Raw genomic sequence first — 16,886 nt, forward strand, 5'->3', positions numbered from 1 at the left:
TGAAGATAATCTTTGTTAATTAGGATTTATTAGCCTTCGGCCAGACTCCAGTGTTTGATTAATCTAGGGTAATTAAAGTCTTTCAAATCTAACTAATCAAGAAAAGCAGTCTTTGCTAAATTGTTCTTCACCATTGAAACCTGTGGAAAGTTATCCTGCTTGTAGATTTCTGGACTAAATCCAATAAGTTGAAATTCAATTGAGTAGGTCTTGCTTCTTTGGATAACAAAGGCATCAGGTGTTCTTTGATAAGATGTGTTTCCATTTACCCTGTCGTGCAAGGCTACAACAATTTTATAGTCCTGTCATTAGCCTGACACACAATGAAAACATTTTCAATTAAAACCATTTGATCACAGCATGGAGTAAAGGTTAACCAGTTACGAAATAAAGCAGCTCTTGAGTGCAGTGTATTGGGCTGTGATGAATTCGAAGAATGGGTGATTTCTTTTATTCTGCTATGAAAAAAATAACTGTCTTCATTAAATGTGGATGAAATCTACTTAAAGACTCAAAATGCTTTCTTTCTGGTGCAGTTGTTCTATGTATGTTTTTAAATGTTTAGGTATTACCAGTGAATCAGGCTGCCAGTAGTACCAAGGACATATGACTGTAACTTTGACCTGTAACTCAATAGAACCAATGTGTTTAAATACCTCAGTAGCTTTGGAGTTTCCCTGTTGTATTTCACAGAAGCTTTGTTAATACTCCTCCACTGTTCACAGTGTTAAGGGAATATTTTCAGACAAACTACCTTATTTGTTGAGCTTATATAGAATGTATAAGATCTAGATTCAACTTCAAGTAAGAGAGCTCTTTGCGAGCAGTTCTTCTCAAGTACAGCGCATGGTCTCACAGCCATTCAGGGATTTTTTGTTCTGTTAAGCTCAACATGAGTATATGCAGCTCTGGCCTCTCTCTCTTCCTTTTCCCCTTCTCTTCTGTATGCTTTTCAGTATGATTAAGTACTTCTTGGGTGTGTTTCTTGTACCATGCTCATCTAATATATGCACAGAGGTGAATTTAGTTGGTAGAATTGGTTACTCCATTATTATTCATTGCTTTATTTTTACCTCTTCTACTATGAAATGTTTTCCAGGCTTCTAATTTAAGAAGTGTTTGTGTAATGAAGAAACAGGAGGCTTGAATTTAGATACTCTCAAATTAAATTCTGTTTATAGAGTATTAAAATATTAGTAAATTAGAGAAATTGCATGGAACGTGCTACTACATGTGAGTCATTGGCTAAAAGTTTACAGCCACCTGGACAGAAGTACCTCCTGTTCAGGCCCTCTTTAAAATATGGAGGTTGCTGAATAAGGTTACTGGTACCACGTGTGACCTTTTGTATTGTGTTGGTTTGGAACTGGTGCTGATGAAGCTATGGCACTCCTGATGCACTATGTACTATCTGTCTGCAAGTACATTAGAGAGATTCACTGCTGCTAGTGTGGGTGGAGAGCGCTCCACAAAAGAAATGTGTATGCACAGATGTTTGGCTCTCACTGAAAATTCATTTAATTTAATATTAAAATGTGGTATTAATAAACTGAGCGGAGAGTTGTAACTGCTGTGTTGGCCAACTGGTGGTCTGATGTGATCCTAATTAGCAAGGCCCATTGTCAAATAAGTTTATCTAGGTTTACCTTGCTGTTCTGTAATCCAAGTCCAATGAAACCTTTACTTACACTTTAGATATGCAAAAATTGTCAGAGATTGTCTCAAATTAAATTGTTTTATGTCTCCACATAGGCTGGTGCTCTCCTTCAATGCAGTAGGAAAATAACATGTACTTCAGGGAGAATTGGCATTATTTTTTATTTTTAACTATGACTCTTCTCTAAAATGATTTGGAAAGATTTCTTCTTCTTTGCAGGCTTTATGGGAGACTGGATTATGAAGAAGCAAGCTCTATGTAAAATCTATGCAAATCATGGTGTAGTACAGTTTGAAAGGATGTAGCTAATACAGTGTTAATAAGAGATCTGTTTCCTCTCCTTCCATTTTTTTTTCCCCTTACTTTTGGCACTTGGAGTTGGATATGTGCTAACATTATAGATTTATTTTGCAAAACTCTAAAGCTGAAAATACTGCTTTTTTTTTTTTTTCTTTTGTCATTTATTTTACTTCTGGGAAAAAGAAAAAAAAAAAACAGAACATGAGAAATTGAAAGAGGACTCAGATCACGCTCAGGAAATGAAATATATTCTAAGTACTGAAGTTTGGAGTCTCATTTTGGGAAAATTTTCTACAGGTGATGTCAATTTTTCCAGTTGCAGACCGAATCGCAGAATACATGCTCATTCTGTGTTGTGTTCTGGTTTACAGGTTAACTTAATTTCTGTGGTGTATCTCCTTTTATGAACCAATTAATTACTGGAATAAATTGAGAGATATCAGAGTGCCTTTATGTGTGATTCTTCTACTAGTTATCTATAAAAACCACCCAGAGAAGTTGTAGCAAGATAGTGCTCTTATCTGAAGATTTGTTACTTTATATATGAAATCCAGTGAATGAAGTTCAAGGCAAAGGTTGCTGTTTTATGATTCCTGTTTTTTCATTGAGTGTTCAAGTTCATCTTTTTATTCTTTTGTGTCTAAAGGTGTGCATTGGGTCAAATGAAAACAGGTTTTGATAGATACCCCATGCAGTGAGGTCTCCATTGGTTCCCTTGATAGAACGTTCTGTTAATTCACCTGTTCTGTTTAATTTACAAACCTAACTTTTGTGTCCTTGATAAATTTTATCTGTGCCTTCAATACAGTATTCGGAAGAATGTCTGAATGCTACTGAGAGCTGAAGAGGAAATCTTTCAAATCTAAGTGCAGCCTACGTGAATAGAACATGACTACTTATAATCTTGTGCCTGTTGTGCAGGAAAACAGAAGAACTGGACTTTTTGCTTTTGCATTTTTCATCAGTAATAACCTGAAAAGTAAATACTTAAAAATTCCAGAGTAACATAAATGCCACTGAGTTGCAAGCTATAAACAGTGTATGGCGTACAGTGGCTCAAAGCTTTAATTTGAAACATAACTTTAATTGGAAAAGAAATAGGAGAATCAGTTTAAAAGGCTAGGATTGATAGTGTGGTTTATGTTTTAGTTTTCATTGTTTTCTAGGTTTCAAAATACTTCTTCAGGAGAAGGAAAAAAAACAAAACAGAACCCACACTGAAACAACTAAGACCAATAAAAACAGGCCAAAAGATTCTACATATGAAGATCTCTCCTGAGCTGAAAGAGTAGAAACTATATTTTCATTCTGGAATCAAATTCTATTGTCACATTGTTCATGATTCTTCTACAAGACAGCAGCTGCAATTTTTAATTTTATTTCATTTATTTATTTATTTGTTTTGAGGGAAGGTATTACTCAGAATACGTAGCATTTCAGTGGGAAATCTATTCTCTGAGTAAGCACTTCGTTAGAAAATTTACTCTTCCAGTTCTCACTGAAATGGAGCCTGCAGTGTGCATCTCTGTCAGAGGTAAGGTCTCCTGATTTAGTTGTTTTCAAAAATCTCTCTTGATTATGATCTAAAAAAGCCCCACTGGTTTAGGCAAACACTATCTCATTTATTTCATGCAATTACTTAAACAGCTGGTAATTTCAATGCTGTTGAAAATGGCCTTTTTTGAAGTACAGAATAATAGTTGATTCATTGTCATCTTAAAAATCAAAACTTTAATCTTCTGTGCTCAAAGAGACGTTTTGGACGGCTATGCTGTCTATCTACATGCTATACAAAAAGAATCCAAAAATGGACAGAATTAACATTGAGGGTAATTCTTACTGTGATTCTTAATAGTGTTTGTAACTGATAGCACTAGAGGGTATATAGAATGTGAAGTTCACAACAGAACCTTTATTTTTTTATTATTATTATTTTTGTTCTTGGATCACAGTAGCTCTTGAGATTCACAGAACCAACAGTACCTGGTCTGAACAAATTTTTTTCAGACCTGAATGAATTATGTGCAGGCACACTGTATAGTGTGCCATTTAGAAAAATAAAAAAAAGCAACCTCAGAGAGCAACAACAAAACAAAAAGAAAACCCCAACAACAAAAACCAAAACCCTCAGAAGTGAGGAAAACAAAGATCAAAAACCTGCCAAAGTTAAGCTTTAAAAAATCCTTAAAAAATCAAACAAACAGGAAATTATCTCTGATACTTTGTTATTTTTGTATGAGTTAAATCATTAGCAGTAAACAGCTTGTTTCAATTTAATTAAATTCCAGTTAGACCAGTGCAATTAAAGTAGTTTGCATAAAAATTCAGGCCCCTTAAAATGACATGAAACAAATTTTTCTGAAGATATTGGTTGATATGACTCAAGTATGGCTGAGGATAAAGAAGTTCCAGTAAAACTGTATTCCTCAGAGCTTGTGTTATTTTTTTATGAGATGTGACAGTATTTACCTAAAATGTCATGATCTGTCACCCAAAATGTAAATGTGTGATGTATGAATTTCTGTGTGTGGGTCTCTGTATGGGAGAAATTGCTTTTGGCTGCTGGCTATTGCTCAGAGTGCTTCACCTAATTCAGACAAATATTCATTCATCCATTACTTATTATAGAAATATATAGCCTTGAAAAATCAATATCACCCAGGAATAAGTTAAAAGAAAAAAAAATAAATAAAAGGAGAAGAGAGAGAAGTTAATGAAGGCAAAATCTAGTTCATTCTAGTCTAGTTTTTATCCTGGGATTTGTTTGGTTAGCATGGCATAAGAACCTTTTAAGTCTGTTGTGACAGATGCTCAGGGAAATGAAATTCATCACAAGTTGGTTTCTTTTTTTTTTCTGTCTCATCTAAACCAGGATTGTACAAATAAGATGAAGTTTATCTCTAGTAAATACTTTATTTCCCACTTAACCCTATTTAAAGATTTTTGAGGATTTATGAAGATTTAGAGGGAAAAAAAAAGAAAAAAGAAAGCCTACCTCTCAGACATTGTATTATTGACCTGGCAGATGTAATAAGGTGTAGCTGCACCGCTTACTGCTAAGACTGTTTGGAAGTTCAGTAGCTTCAGTCTGAGTGGCTTATCTCCTGCTCCTCTTTGGCTTTGGACACAGATGATGCTGCTGTGGCATACATCAGATGGACTGCTCAATCCTTTTGCTTTCATTAAAGCGAAATGTGGTAAGAGGGCTCAGCCACAAACAAAACTATTGTGGAACTTAATACATGATCCTGCTATTAAATGCTTAACCTTTACTAGTTCTATTTATTTAATTTTAAATCAATCCTAATCTGTGTTTAGATCAAGATAATTCCTGTCTGAGAGAGATAAAGAGGAAGATGTCTTGGATAGAGTGAGATACAGTCATGTCTTCATTGATGTAGTCAAGGGCTTTCATTATTCTACTGGGGACACGTATTTCTTGCTGTGACTATTATGTAAATACTCTTTCCATCAGTTGTATAATATATGGATAGCATTTCAAGTTCCCATGGGAAGTGTATTTTTGGGGTGTGATTCTGCTCTGGAACTCATGAAGACATTTAAAAGCCTCATAGTCTATACATGTCAGATTACTTGAGTCACTAAGAATGAGCGTTGCACAAATACAGGATGTAGGAAATAAATTGAGGTCATTGCTCACAGATGAAGTGCATATCTTCTGTGCTGTGCCACCCTCTACTGCAAAAGATCTAATAGGTTGTAGGCAAAATATTTTAAGGTATGTTTGGTTTGCTTTTTTAGACAGTGAAATCTTCAGTAAACTGAATAGTTTCTGATCATATATTGAAAGCAAAAGGACCATCCCAAAATATATATATGATTTTTTTTTTTCTTCATATTGAATTGAGAATTTATTTGAATTTGTTTTGTTAAAATAATTTACCTGTTGATCTGAGTGGAGTAATTTCCTTTTCCTCTTCTGTTGCCTGCCTTCCTGAAATCCTGTAACCTCTGGGCAAGAAGCTCATTAAGTTGGTTGAAATTTTATTGGTCAATTTTGTATTGAGCAAATATTGTACTGAGCAGTCCCTCAAAAGTGTCAGTTAAACACTGAAACACAGTTTATGGATTTCAATTCTTTTTTTTTTTTTTTTTTTTTTTAAATTTAGTAACGAAGCTCTGCTGGCCATGGTCTGCTTTGCCAAGGAAAGAAGCTGAAACAGTAGGAGAAGGGTTAAAAATGCCTTACTGAGCAGTAACATTTCTGAGTATTAGCTGCAGTAAGCAGAGTCTGGATATCCTGAATGTTTGGGTTGCCTGAGGTGTATCTATATTGTTATCAAGGATTCAAAAATGTTAGGATTTGGGAATGAGCAGGGGAAATCTGAGCAGAATCTCTTACCAGTGTAGGATGTTGTATCTTGCCCTCTTGAGTTATATTACACACCCATGACTTGATAACTTATAGACAGTGAATTGTTTTGTCTATAAGGAGCAGGAGCTGTAGATGGGGAATTCCCCTTTTTATGTTCTGTAAGTTTGGCGAATTTCTCACAACTTTGACTTCTTAGCAGCTTTTTAGAACAGAGAAGATAAGATTGATAAGGATTTCAAACAGTGTGACAGATCCCCTTCTGTGTACTTTTGTATATTTCCCATGACAACCTAACTTTTTCTCCTTTCTGTCCAGAAACACTGATGGATAGCAAACAGATTTATTGTGTTTTCTCAGTTGCCTTCAATTGTAAACTTCCTTAGAAACCATGTCGTGTCTTTGGATGAAAAATGATTTTAAATAAACAGACTGCTTAGGAGAAAGAAACAGACTCCCTAAGCTATCTGTGCCTTAGGTTTTGCAAATTCATCCAATTTGGACAGTGTTATTCTCAATGTATATGATGCAATACACCACAGGCTTGTTTTCTTCTCCACCCTTTGAACATAAAGCTGGCATTTTAGAGATCAGGGTCATAAAAACTACAAAAGGCAGTTGTTAAGTCATTGAGTCAGTCTGTCTTTAAAGGCAAGTCCATTCCCAAGTGTAGATTAACTATGGGGTTTTTTTTTGTTTTTTTTTTTTTTTTCTTACTAGTTTGGAGAATGTTTTGGAATGAATAAATCTATGCATTCCAGCTTTACTAGGGGATTTCAATAGGGAATTAGATAGACATCTGCAGTAGAGCAAATCTAATGCAAATGCGAGTAGGTGATATCAGGACTGAAGAAGTTTGTTATTTGTATAGGATCATATTAAGTGGAAGGTTTGCGTAGTAGCCATAATGTCTCCTGCCTGTATTCCCAGACTTTAATTTCAGGTAATTTTTGTAGTGGATGAGCATAGAAATCATAGCACCATGTACTTCCTGGGTTGCCTCACTGGGCTATCTTCTTCATTATATTCTGACTTGTATTTCCCCACTCCTACATCCCTCAGTCTCTGTGAAAGCACTAAGGAATGAATGAGGATTAACAAACAGAGTTAGTAGGGAAAATGATTACTTCTTATTAGGTTTATCCTTGGTATGTTGGTAAGTAAAGATACAGAGCATTCAATTGAAAATGTAACTGATGAGAGGCAGCCCTGCTGGTGGCATGGTGTTGAAATTAGATAGTCTTTTAAGGTCCCTTCCAAAACATACCATTCTGCGATTGATTTTATGATTCTATGATTTAGGTGCATCAGTTAATATTCTTGAATTATACCTTAGTGGTGGTGCCCAAGAATAACTTTGATATGATTCCTTTTTAGTAGTCTTTCAAGTTTCAGATAACAGAAATGTAGAGCATGAAATCATTTTAAAATGCTGAAAATATAGTTTGTATGTGCATTGGGTAGCATGAGGTTTCTTTTTCTCCAAATCATTTATTCAAATACAACTTCATGAAGTCTGTCTATTGTGCAGTGACCTGTATCACACAAACTGAACTATTGTCAAGGTGTTATATAATGAAGAAGGGGCTTTAACAGTGGTTTTGAGCCTTTTTGCCATGAGGGTACTGGCAGATGTGGAGAGAATAGTAGCTTCCTATAATGCCTTTGGAATATGATCAAGGTCTAAAAGGATGAACAGAGGGATTCAGACACCAGTTGCACAAAAACAAAGAGCAGGCAAGAAAACTGAATTATATTAGACTGCAATTATATTAGACTGAAAATCACAATGTCTTTCTCCTGGAATTATGCTGGTCACACCTCTGCTTCCCAACGGGATGATAAATAAATGCTAACATCTGTGGCACTTACAGAAGTATTACATGTAAGGTTGCACATAAGAAATGTATGAAATAAGCTATACAGAATGTCCTGCATTTATCTTGTAATGGTGTGTTTGTTAGAATGTGCAATGAAAATACTTTCAGGATCAATTTAAACCTTTTTAAAAATCAGTAATCAATTGTAACATTTCATTTCATTGTTTTATGCACCAAAATGCGCGCTCTTGAGACTAGCAGTACTCTGAAATTTAGCCTCTGAGCTTTCCAGCCTCTGCAATCCATCCAGAGTATGTTTGCAGAAGGAATATTTCCACAGCTGCATTTTAGAGGGATGGATCTTAAAGTGGAAAAAAAGAGAGAATTTTTATGTGAAGATGAGGACATTTGTCTTTGGACAAATATTAGCCTCTCAGTAACAGTTGCTTTCCTGAAAAGTTGGTTGATATCTTTTTTGTTGTTGTTGTTGTTTTCAAGAAGTGATTGAATCAGGATTAATACCAGCACTGAAAGAAAGCTCTGTGATTTCTGCTTTGACAGACTGTTTTCAAGTTACATTTAGTTTCAGTTTAGCATAGTAGTTTGTCCCTGTAAACTGTGAAGTCTACAATGAGAACAGTAACACTATTAGAGCAAATTCTCAGCTAGAAACCACTGTTTTTCAGCACAGTCATTACTATTAGCTATGCATTATTTATTTATTTATTTTGCCAGAGATGAACAAGAGCCTGTGTGCCATGCTCATACAAATCTGCACCAGTGGTCATATTACTTTTGAAGCAGCCCTTGTAATGTTATTTTTTCTGTGGATTTCTCTGTGATGAAGGCATTTTATCCTAAACAAGACAAAAATGTTTGAATATACTTAAAAAAATATTTATTTTCCACATTTTTAAAGAAATACAGGTACTATTTTATTACACTCTACTCTAGCAGTTGCACAAATATTAAGAATATGTATCTAAATTTCAATTCTTCCTTGATCTGTTGGAGTAACTTTTAGTTATTGAAGCATAATTTTAAGTCATCTCAACCAAGGTATATGCATAATGGTCTGTGCAGTGCAGGATCTGTGCCCTCAAAGATAACAACATGAAATATCTTGCAATTCTGAACCTGCTCTAGCAGAGAAGAAAGGCTGAAATGATTGAGAAATGCTGTTCAGTATGTAGTGTTAACATCTCTCAAGTGTGCTGTATCCCCACTTTGAGAGATAAAACAACCTTGTCTGTCAAGGTTAATTTTAATATTAAAAAGTTATCAAAACAAATAATGCTTGATGCCAATAAATATTTCCCGTTCCAAATGCTGCTAGTGTAGCTCATGATTATTTGGGAACAGTCAAGCAGACTTTTCAACACTTTTTGCAACAGTGTTTGGAAATACACAAATATTTCTGTTTAGAGGCCTCTGCGGCCACAAAGAAAAATATGCTAATTTCAACCAGATCTTTGTTTTCTCTACTGAAGTAGTAGCTAATACATTATAAGCATGTATAAACCATTTCCCTTTCCAAGCATTATTGTAACTGTGAATGACTCTTGGAAAACAGTATTAATTTGCTGCCACAACCACATTCGCTATAAAAAATGACTACAGATAATACTGTGTAGTAATTCCTTGCTTTTGCAGCAGCCATCTTGCATTTTTCCTTCTGATTTCTTATGAATGAAATAGCTTTTAGTGCTCTGGTTTTAGTAGCTGTGTTAGAACTATTTCTTTTAAATAATCTCTTCTGTTTCCTTGCTGCAGTCAAGCATGTGCAGGCGAAGACTGTGTATGGACGAAACTAAACCCTTTAGATAGTAGTAACTGTATTATGATGCTTACAATTAACCTTAGTATTCCTACTGAAGGAATTTGTCTCTATTTTTCCTCTTCTTTCTTTTTTTTTTTTTTTCCTCAGTCTGGAAAGAGAAAGTTTCTAATGAGCATGTATAATCTTATAAAAATGTAGTCTTGTGGGCGTTGATGGATGAGAGGAGTAGCCAGCCTGGGCCCTCTCATAGCGAAGACCCAGAAGTTGCAGCCTGGGGAGCCCTGAGTCCCACTGCAGCACTCAGCATCTGTCAGGGGTAGCTGGGGCAGAGCCTGAAGGAGCCACTGGAGCTACCTTAGGTTACAGGGAGTGTGGCTTGGCTAGTAAGGTAGTGTCTTGCTACCCTGTTGAAACGTTTTTTATTCTTTTATTCCTTTGGCACAGCTGTAAAACCCCAAACAATCTAAATGCAATTGTTCTAAATATGGAACACTACTGAGAATTTAACACTTGTGTCTTTGACCTGGAAAGTGTGGGAAATTCAACAAAACAGGTTGCGTTAAGTGTTAAAGCGAGCAACCTGCCTTGTTTTCTCTTTAGTGGGATGAAGTATCACTATTGCACTTAAGGAAAGCAATTTGTGAGCAGCGAGACTGCTTTTAGTTCACTATGTTGTCATTTTACTCAAGAAAAAAGATGGCAATGAGGAAGAGAAATGAATTAACTTTAAGTGTGTTCTTTTTTTTTTATTGCTATGTAAACTTTTAAAAATTATTATTTTTATCTTGAAGCGTTTTAGGAAAAATCTCTGGGTGCAGTGTAGGTTTACGTATGGACTTTAAAATCATTCCTCTGAACCCTTGAACTCTGTGAACTGACATTGCAAGTTAGGCAGAATGGCCTTTAAAAAGTGTTTTTTTTTTTCTTTTTTAAGGAATAAAGCTGTAGTTCTGTTCTTTTTTTAATGCATCATGTCAGAACTTTGATAGTTCAGGCTCATCTTTCCTCAAAGCAGTGGTGAAAAGATGGCAGTGACTGCAAAGCAGTATACCAGAAAGTACAGTGTATGGTCCTTTGGGTCCTGCTTATAGCATCCCTCCTTCCAACATCAGTTTGGATTTATTTCTTTCTGCATCATGCATCCCAAATGCACACTAATTTTGCTTGTAAAGAGACAGTGAGATTAGCAGAGCCCAGAATAGTTGTCAAGATGTCCTTGGCACACATGTTACTTAGTAGAAATTAAGTTATTCATACAACGGAATATATAAACCTCATGTTGTTTTAATTGCATTTTACAAAATGGTGCTATTACATTCAGAAAAGTAGTGGAAGACCTGCCTTTTGGCTTTCTTATTTCCTTTTTGTTATTTTAGGATGGGATGCTCTGACTGTTCCTTTTATTTCATTTGTTTTTAATCAGAAACTTGTATAGAGACTTAGCTAGGAGATATGTACTTGAATTAATTAGGTTTTTTTTTTTTTTTTTTTTGGGGGGGGGGGGGGGGAATTTCTAAAGCTCCCACAGCTTTATTTTTAATACATTGATCAGTGGTTTCTCTGTTTAAATAATTACCAGAAATTCAAAATACTGAATCACAGAATTGAATCATAGAAAGGCTTAGGTTGCAAGAAACCTTAAATACCATCCAATTCCAAACCCTTTGTCATGTGCAGGGTTGCCAGCCTTTCAAGCTGCCCTGGATCCCATCCATTCCAACCCTGAGTGCCTGCAGAGATGTGACATTATCTTAGTGTAGGTATATACAGTCATTTATAAGAGGTATGTTATTGGCCATTTTAGTGTAGTTCATTTTATTTGCTGTTCAAATTTATGACCAAGAGAAACAACTCCTTTTAATTCTGATAAATCTTTGGACACATTTAGATGGAGTTTTTGATAGGAGTACTTCATATACCTATTATGTGTCACCTCATTCTATTTAAAGGAGCAGTTTTCTGCTTCAAAATGGCAAAAAGATCTGAGCTTATAGAAACATAATAGACATGGAATGGCTTAGTTTGTATGGGACCTTAAAGCCCATCCAATTTGAAACCCCTGCTGTGGGCTCACCAGATCAGGCTGCCCAGGACCTCATTCATCCTGGCCTTGAATGCCATCAGGGATGGTATATCCACAGCCGGTCAGGGCGGTCCCTGTCCTCTGAGTAAAGAGTTTCTTTCTAACATATAACCTAAATCTCCCCTCTTCTGGTCTAAAGCCCCTTGACTTGTCACTATCAGACTGTGTAAGAAGTTGGCCTTCTGTTTTCTTTTATATAGAGAAGTAGTTGCAACAGGTTTTCTATATTCATATTGAGGAGGCACTAGAATCAGGTATTGCTCTTGTAGAATTATTTTGTGAGTTCAGAGCCTCCTATCACAAAGTTAGTGTCCTTATTTTCTCTTTGTTGTTCACAGTGATTATTCATGTTTCTTTCTCTTCCTGTGTCTTGTAGAGCAGCACCAGTATACGCATGGAGAATTCTTCTGGATTTCTGCTGTATGACTGTGCTCTGACTCTACATCAAGTGACCTTTTAACATTACCTTGATTTTGTCATATAGCTGAAGATACCTCAATGGTGATGCTTGCTACCTTGGTAAGGGTGCTGTAAAATATGTTTGTACCTTATCTTGTGTTTCTGAGAATTAATGACTCTAGAAAATAGCCAATTCCTTCATAAAATCTTTCAACTGTAGATTTTGTGACCTCTTTGAAGGAGAGAAAGCACTATTCTTAGCAGAACACTGTAGGGTGGAGGCAACCAAGGTGGTCAGCATTGGGAAAGCATGTTGCATGTTGCTAGCTACTGCTCTAAGTAAACAGTCTGATCTTTCTGACTTGCATTCTGACAGCCTTGCTGGTGACCCGTATGATCATATTGTTTGTTTACTGATAAATTTTTGTGGTTTTAAGGATGATGCTATTAGGAGTTCAGGATTTGGGTGTTACAGCAAGGAATATGATTCAGAGGTGAATGTATTGCAGATTTGGATGATTTTTGCAGCCAAGATGCTGTGAGCTGAGAGTGCTGGTAGCGTGATATGAAATCCAGTGTAAAATCTCATGTGGCTAGGCTACTTCTTAGCACGGAAATTATTAGATCATAACATTTTGTTTCCTTCTCCTCTCCAGAAATAAGGAATTTATACAAGATCACTAACTTAAACAAACAAACAAACCCCCAAAACAGAACAGTTTCAACTTTAGAGTGAATAAGTCTAGCATCTGTGTGTGATATTCATGTACCTAATTTGTAAAGCATTTTTATTTCAGAAAATTTCTCCTCTTAGAATTTCATTGGTCACAGTGGTTAAGTTTTATAAAACTAGTTTCTGTAAGTGGCTGCAGAGTTGCGGCTTAATGTTCCTCTTTGACCTGCAAAATCAATAAGCTTGAAAAATGCTCTGCAATTTGATTAGTAGAGCACCTTGAATCTCTTGCAGAGCTGGTACACACTATGCCAGATTTTAATTCTCCCTTGTGGCTCAGCCCATATTACATTGCATAATATTTTTTTCTAATTTCACATAGAAGTGTGAAGTCCGTCTTTAGATGATGCATTGAACTTTGTTGTGGTTTATGCTTACAATAGTATCTCTGTATGAAATAAAATCCAGGCTTCTTCAAGCTTTGTCACAGAGATGCAGGCAGTGAGTTTAGATTTTCTGTGGAGATAAATCATGAACAGAACTGATGAAAGTTTGTAAATACAAACAGAGACAACAGATGAAAGTCTATGAATACAAAGAGAAGAAAGTCCTTTTGGGGAACTCCTTGTGCAAGTGGGAGAGTATGATTCTTTCAAAACTCATTTATCTGCTGAAAAGCTTCTTTGCATTGTTAAAAGTATTGTTTACTAAAAGTATTTTTGTTGCTTGCATTTGTTTGAGTGATTCCTTCATTTAAAGAATCATAAATTGCCTTTTGAAACAGATTTATGCAGCTCAGTGTGGTGGCTGACTATATATTATGATGACATCTTTCATTACAGACTTTCAGACATTTCAGATCAAGTCTGAAAGATGCGTGTATGGAAACACTGAAAAGCAAATAAAGGGGAAGCTATTTGGATCTTCTACTTAAAAAGATTAAAACTACTCTGGTAGTTTGGAAATGTGTAGAAGCTCTTTGGAGTAGAAGTTGTGAAACATATTTAGTAAAGTATTCAGAATATACACATTTCAAGGTTATGAAGATTGTTACTACTGAGAAGATAAATTCTGGGTAGGTACTGGTGAATCCTGTCACAAGAATCGTTAGTGACAAATTTGATTATTAACAAGATGAATGGCTACCATATCTATTTGAAATACTAATATACAGGTGAAAGAAATAGATGGAGAACTCTGAGAAGGCCATTTTATGTAGCTGAGAGTGAGATCAAATGATCCAAGTATGTTACCTCAGAGTAAAACACAGAGCTATACCTACTAACTTTTGTGTCTTCTTATTCTCCTGGAACTCTAATTATTCTATCACAAATACACTAAAAAATAGATTTTACTTTGAGTAAAGGGAAATTATTTTTCCATTTTCTGGGGGAGGGGGAGCGAAAGAGTCATGAAAATGCTTACGCACAGCTTTCCTGTTTCAAATGAACAGTAATAAAAATAAGGTAATTATTTTCCCTTACTTAACTTTTTGTGTGTGTTTTTCCTCTTCCTAAAATATTTTAGATTGTTAGCATTCCAAATGTAAATATTATCTATGTAAGAATTTCAATCTGTTATCCAGGTTAGTTTTTCTTACCATTCACCAACACTTTCAGTATTGTATGGAAACTGTGACCTGCAGTACATCATATAGAGACAATAGTTTCATCACAGGGTTTTCATATTCAAGGAAACAGTTTTTTGATCTCTAGAAATGGCTCCTGACATAGTATTCAGACTGTTCTCATTCATAAGATGTGATGCCTCTGAACATATTTGATGCTTTTGATTAGAAGAGAGGTATAATCCAGTATTATTTTAGTGCTCTAGATTCCCCAAGACATGTGGGTTTTGGAAATGGCAACGATAGTGGTTTATGACTGAATGCTTTGGTCTGCTTTAAATGTGTGTGATTTCCATTTAGAAGTACAGCTAAAACAAAAGAGCACTGAAATCTCAATCAGTGGCTTTTCCCCTGTGACAACAGCTGTATTTCTTCAACTCCTCTCCTTCTGTAGGAATCTCTGTAGGATGCCAGGATGCCCCGCCGGTTGTACAGAAACCGCAGACACGTTGTCTGTTGCATTAAGAGACAAATAATATGTCATTGACTGCAGTTTTAGTCTTTTGATTGGCATTTGGAATTGTGTAGTTATTGTCAAACAAGTAACTGAACCCAGTAGGAATTTGTTCTCCATGTGCATGAGAGAGAGCCTATGAGCACTTATAAACTCTGTGTTTATAAAGAAAGGCTTAGTTATCTAAATATAAATATAAATGGATTTTTTTTTGGGGGGGGGGGTTGGGGGGAGTGAGTTTATGTCTTACTGTGACATCTGCCTTATTTTTATGCATGTGGGTACGAAGTGATATTTAATTACTTTACAGTTCTATTTAAGTGATCAAGGCACAGTAGAGCTCAGGGATAAGGATCTTTGTTTTTTCCTTTTATTTTCTCTTATTTTCCCCCAGAACTGTATTTTCCTCACCAAATAGAAATGTAAACCTGGGCTCAGCCTTATTCTAGCCTGTGGCTCTATATCATAATGTATTTGGAAAAACAGCTTTTCAGAATTTTTTTTCTCTTCAGAATTATTTAGTGTTTTACTTGAGACACTGATACCTGGATAGACTTTTGAATCCCTCTTACACATACAAAACCAAGTGTGTATGAGAAAAGAGCTAGTAGATGAGGGGAGAAAAGTGTGACTAACTGTAACAGATAATATATTATATTTCATAGTCTGTTGCAAATATGCTGAGTTTGTATTGAGAGTGCAAATTAGCTAGCTGCAGTCTTCATGTTGAGGATGGCTTATGGGGCATGAATACATAGGAGAACAGGCTCAGGTGTTGCCTAAAGGACTCATTAAGTCCTCTAGTAAATCTCTTTTCCACAGGATGTAATCAAGGTGCTTTTGGTATGATGTTGGGGTGATTGTCCTGCAGAAACTTGGCTGAATCTGAAGAGCATTCCTATGTTGGGCTTAGGATTTTCAGTTTCTGGAAACTTTGAAACTTTCCTTCAAAGAGATGTGGTCAGCTCTGTAAGCCAGCCAACTGGCGAATGCAGTAGTTGCATCCCACAGTGACCTAGGCTCCATGATACTTCCTGTTGCATTGAATGTGAGGGTCCCTTAAGGAAATGCTTAGAGCCAGGACAGCTACTCAAATACTTGACCAGTGTTTCTGTGTTGCTATTCGTTATGATGCACAGATGGCATCTTTCTCAGGTTTCCAATCCAGCATGAGATGAAGATGTGTAAATCACAGTTCTGAAGGAGATTAGGTGATGCTAGATCTGTACAGTTATGCCTTGATCTACATGAGTACAGGATATTAAAATGAACTGGCATGTCACTAATGGTACAATCTCCCAAGAAATGGATATTAGTTGTAATTGGTATGTGGTATTCACTTACACTTAGTCAGTTTGCTGAATGTTGTAAACTGGATTTAAGAAATCAATTTTTGTTGATTGTGATGAGGGGAAGAAACTTGGCTGTAATATGGAGTCCGGTGCTGTATTTCTAAGCAGTTAACTTTAAGCTTCTTTGTGAAACAAGATGAAGCATTTTTTTATTTTATTTTATTATTATTATTATTTTTCCCGCTTAAAATCTCAAGAGTACTTCCAGACTCTTTTCTGTATTTGTGGGAATAGTTTTTATACTACTTGTGTAAATCAGAAGTTTTTTAGATGAAAGTGACACATTGCTGGTAAAAGCCATTAATACTCTCTGCTTTCTTGTCTTCAGTGATTCTCTATATTCAGTCACTAAGCCTAGTCTCACTTGATTGTACTGTAATCACAGTCTTTGAATCTTGGCAATGTTTC

The 16,886-nt window shown here is 35.8% G+C and overlaps 1 long non-coding RNA gene across 1 annotated transcript in view; it reads left to right on the forward strand.

The window, feature by feature from the left end:
• LOC107313529 overlaps positions 1–13,679 on the forward strand; it is a 51,899-nt gene extending 38,220 nt beyond the window's left edge. Inside the window, exon 5 of the long non-coding RNA XR_001555036.1 lies at positions 12,350–13,679. This is a non-coding gene — a long non-coding RNA (uncharacterized LOC107313529). The remainder of the gene's footprint in view (positions 1–12,349) is intronic.
• Positions 13,680–16,886: the final 3,207 nt, after the last annotated feature.

The sequence above is a fragment of the Coturnix japonica genome, chromosome 4 (genome assembly GCF_001577835.2).
Source record: "Coturnix japonica isolate 7356 chromosome 4, Coturnix japonica 2.1, whole genome shotgun sequence".
In the NCBI taxonomy this organism is placed as follows: Eukaryota; Metazoa; Chordata; class Aves; order Galliformes; family Phasianidae; genus Coturnix; species Coturnix japonica.